General features: G+C 33.7%; 1 pseudogene; it reads left to right on the forward strand.

Annotated features, from left to right (window-relative positions):
* The first annotated feature begins 347 nt into the window (after positions 1–347).
* Positions 348–460, forward strand: LOC138811498 (U6 spliceosomal RNA; annotated as a pseudogene).
* The last annotated feature ends 4,233 nt before the right edge of the window (positions 461–4,693 follow it).

A 4,693-nucleotide genomic window follows, 5' to 3' on the forward strand; every position in this document is an offset into this window, starting at 1 on the left:
ATTATGACCTGCCAAACAGTCCCAGTTTTGGCATATATAAGCAAATTCCCAAAATTAAATATATTGAAAACATTAAAACTTTTAACAAATATTAACACTTGTTGCAGTGTTCATTACGACAGATCCCTTGTATAGAATAATTGAATTCCTCCTCCAACACATCTCTTGAACAACAAATATCTGGAATTATTTTGTTTTTGACATGTCAATCTTGACTTTATTCTTAAATGTGTACTTATGTAAGAAGTACATGGTTCTAAAATTTGACGACAATTCTTTTAAACTTACATTTTGTTGAATTGTCTAGTTTAAGAAAATCAATTACAATTTATATATAGAAATGTTCTGTGCTCAATTCAGCATCACATACACTAACATTGGAATGATACAGAGAAGATTAGCATGGCCACTGCGCAAGGATGACAGGAAAATTCCTGAAGTATTCCATCACCCAATTTGTTAGGAAATGGAAAGACTTGGAAAAAAAAATTATTAAGTGAATTAAGCCAAGTCCAAAGAAACATAGGTCCCATGGTTTCTCTAATTTTCAATAACTAATGTATGTCTGAGATAAGCAGAAAAGGTCAAAAGTTATGTGTATATGACCAGATAAGATTATGTTAAGGGAAATGAAACCCAAGTTAGGGACACAACTGGTTATTTTTTTCTTGCTATTGTTTCTCACGTACTTATAACGTTCAGTGTGTTTTTTTTTTGTTGTTTCTTTATATGTTCCTCCCCCATGCTATAACACCTGTTTTCACTGTATTTGAAGTTGGTGCGCCTACATCTTGTATATACTCTCCTCTAATTTGCTGAGGGGAAGGAAAAAAAAAACAAAATGCTTAAATAGGGATACAGGTAGACCTATTGTAACAATGAGATACACAAGACACTGTGTTGTAAAGTGAACTTTAAAATTGAGGCTGGGAAAGGGAGGAGGTTAATGGACTTGTGGAGGTGGGAGGGAAGGGATGGTAGGGGAACAATAAAGGAGGAGGTAACAATGCTTGTTAGGAAATGTACTCATTACCTTGCTCATGTAAGTGTTACCCCTCTGTACAGTATTTTTACAATAAGAACGTATAAAAATGTTCTGAGATGGAAGAGTTTATTTCTTTTATTTTACACATATAATATTGTTAGCAAAGAAATTCATGCAAAACTCCGATATGAAGGCATTTTGAATAAATATGTGTGTGAATGCACGCATGTGCTCAAGCACTTGAATGTGTGTTGACGTGCTCAGAGTTTGAAATCAGGGCTTCAAGGTCTTGCTAGGCCTTTTCTCTCTAGCTACTAAATGAGCTACATCTCCATTCTTGGCCCTTTGCTAGTTCATTAAAATGTTTTGAAAAATAATCGCATGAATTTATTTGCCCCAATTGGCTTCCAACTGTTATCCACAGATCTCAGGCTCCTGTGTAGATATCCCTAGTAGTTAGGATTACAGGTGTGACAAACTAGCAAAGGCTTTCAGAATAAAGTTAAAAGTAGAAGAAAATTAACTTCAGAGGGCATGTTTTAGCATCTCCAATTTTAAAGCATTTTGGAGTGATTATTTATGATTTTTTTCTACTTTTTGGATACTTATAAGACAGTAGGTGATGATATTTAAAAGTTTTAGTACTTTTTAAAAAGGATACTGGAATTGTGGGACAGAAGAAATTTGGACCTCAATGTATAAGCTCAGTTCTGTGCATGATAACCCAATGTCACCAACACAATCTGTATTGAAGACAAATGTGACAGAAAACAATCACCATGGGCAATATTTAGTATGCTATTATTTCTTGGACAATATGAATATTGAATTGAGAGTGTCATAGAATGGAGAGATTTTATCTACCTTTTGTGTATTGCTGAAAGGCTTTCAGAAACTTTGACTCATTTCTTTCCTCACTGTGTGTGTCTTTAGGCCATGCACTTACGGCCTTTAATTACAATTTTTCCCAACACTAAACATTAGCATTATAATAACATTATAATAACATTAGCATTATAGCAAATGTTATCTTAACAATTAAGGGAATAAAACTTGTGAAATACTTAACATAAACTTTTAGGAATGAGCTTTGAGTTTAGCCAGCAATCTTTTTTAAATACTAAATAGAATGTGAAAAGTAGTACAGAAACCATTACATGTAGTGAGCAACTAGAAGTAATATCTATTGATCATGCTCTGCTTCCAAGGAAGCCAGGTGGATAACTTTTCATGCTGTAAATCAAACTGGTTATGTTATGTCTTGATAGTGTAAAAATATCAGGGACAGAATGATGAAGGAATGTTGTAGACTGAGGTGAAATCCATATGAAAATGTGCAAAACTGATAAAACATAAAAGTATCTGAGCAGTATTTTGTGTTTTACAACATTTAAGTTACATCGCAAAGATAAAGAAGACATAGAAGAATAAAGTCTTTTTTTGTTGTCCTATCATAGGTCCTTAGAAGAATGAACTCTTTCCTTATTCTTATACAGGCATCATCGGATGAGAGGAACTGTATTTTTTTTGTTTGCTTCCTTCCATTTGTTCTTCAGTTTGAAATCTGAGCTGCTTGAGACTGAAAGAAACCAAGAGAAATTAGACAAACAGGCTTTGGAAAGAACAATGTAAAATAAATAAACTACAGCCTTGTAACAGGTCTAACTAAATTGGGTTATATATTGCTAATTTTTAACAGAAAATGATATAAGCAATACCATGTTATTGAAAACTGAAAAATGTTAGGAGTTGCTTCATTTTTTTTTTCTTTGCTACTACCTGGAATTAATTATTGATCTGGTTTAGCAAAATTAAAGATGAGATTAACCAGAACCTGGATTAAAAATGGACAAAATTTCTGAATAGACATGTTCTGCATAAAGCCCTGAAAATTGCCTGTGGGTTTACAAAGTTGTGTTTAATACAACTTCTATGCTGCCTTAATGCTTTTTGAGCAGAAGTCATTAGAGAAATATAATTCAAAATTACTATGATAAATCTTCATAACTATTATAACTCATTAAAAAATCAATGGAACCAGTTATGGTGGTAAAGGCTTGTAATTCCAAGCATTTAGGAGGTTGGATTTAAGTCTAAGGCCAGTCTAGGGTACTGCAGATAGTAAAATCCTGCCCTTTTTACCTTTGAATAAACGGTAATAATGTTGGTGAGAGTGTGGAGAAAAGGAAATTTTCTACACTATTGGTCAAAACACAGGTTAGTATTCTCATTGTAGAAAGTAGTATGCAAGTTTTTAAAGAAATACAAAGTTGAGATATCATCTGACCCACCAATCATGTGATTATTTCTCTCTGGGTACCTCATAAATATATCTGTAGTTCATTGTTATTCACATTATTCACAAGAGCAGCCAAGATATAAGTCAATGTTCAGTGTTCAACTACAGATTAATAAAGCAACTGTGGTACATGCACAAATACCTTTTTCTGTTTCATCCTTAAAAATAACAAGAGACTGCTCCCATTAGTCACAACTTACAATGACCTGAAAGATGTATTCGAAATGAATAAAAATGTTGTGTTCTGATCTTTGTAAACACACACACATACACACATACAAACACACACACACACAAACACACACACAAACACACACCTCAAATATTAAGACAGATTTTTTTTAAAGTAAAGCAAAGTGGAACTTCTGGGGCATTTAGTTCACAATGTAGAAGATACTATATATACAGTAGGAGGTATAGAGTTGAAATGTACAATATGAGGATACAGGGGACAACACTGGCCTTACATAAGAATGAAGCTAAGTAAGTAGGAGTTGTTCTTCCTAGTAGGGGTTGCTCTTTTAGTTGTTGTTCTTTCTTTCAGTAGTTGATAAGATGAATGTAATTCTTTCAATATACCTGCCTGTTTGCAGAAATGATAACAAACAATATTATCATAATGTTGCATGCTCAAGATAGAACAAACTGTCAAAATAAAATACATGAGATTATCCTTGATGAAAACTAATTATTACAAATAAGGGAAACGTTGGGAACTATGTTTCTTTAAGTCTGGCTTATTTCACTTAATATGATTTTTTCCAAGACCTTCCATTTCCTTACAAATGAGGTGGTATCTTTCTTTCTGATGGAAGCATAGTATGTGTGTATGTGTATATGTGAGTGTGTGTGTGTCATTTTCTTGATCCATTCATCTACTGAGGCGCTTCAGCGTTGATTCCATATCTTAGCTATGATAAATATTACTGTGATAACCATAATTGTGCTGGTAGCTTTAGTGTGGCCTTGTTTGTGATCATCTGGTTAAATGCCCAGAAGTGGGATTACTGGGTCATAGGAGCATTATTGTGTACATCAAGGATAATCTTAGTAGATGAGTAGAATAGCTCAATAGCTATGTACATATGACCCTATAGGATGATTCTAAGTGAAATGAACTCCAAGACATGTTCTTTGTTGTTGTTGTTCTTAATGTACTACATGATTTATTTTTATCCTTTTCTGTTTTCTCCACCTAAGGTTTATCCCCTGTAGTCACTGTATTTGATTTTGATACCCTGGGTATTGTAAATATGTTGATCTGAACTTGAGAAGGGGAAGGAAAAAAACAATATAGTGAGACAAAGGACAAAGGGGGAACCTATGCAACAGTGATACTCACAAACAATAGGTTGGAAACGATCTTGGGAGGTGCGTTGGGAGGGAAAAGGGAGAAAAATGGGTGAAAG

The sequence above is a fragment of the Dipodomys merriami genome, unplaced genomic scaffold (genome assembly GCF_024711535.1).
Source record: "Dipodomys merriami isolate MVZ:Mamm:240054 unplaced genomic scaffold, mDipMer1.0.p SCAF_531, whole genome shotgun sequence".
Lineage (NCBI taxonomy): Eukaryota > Metazoa > Chordata > Mammalia > Rodentia > Heteromyidae > Dipodomys > Dipodomys merriami.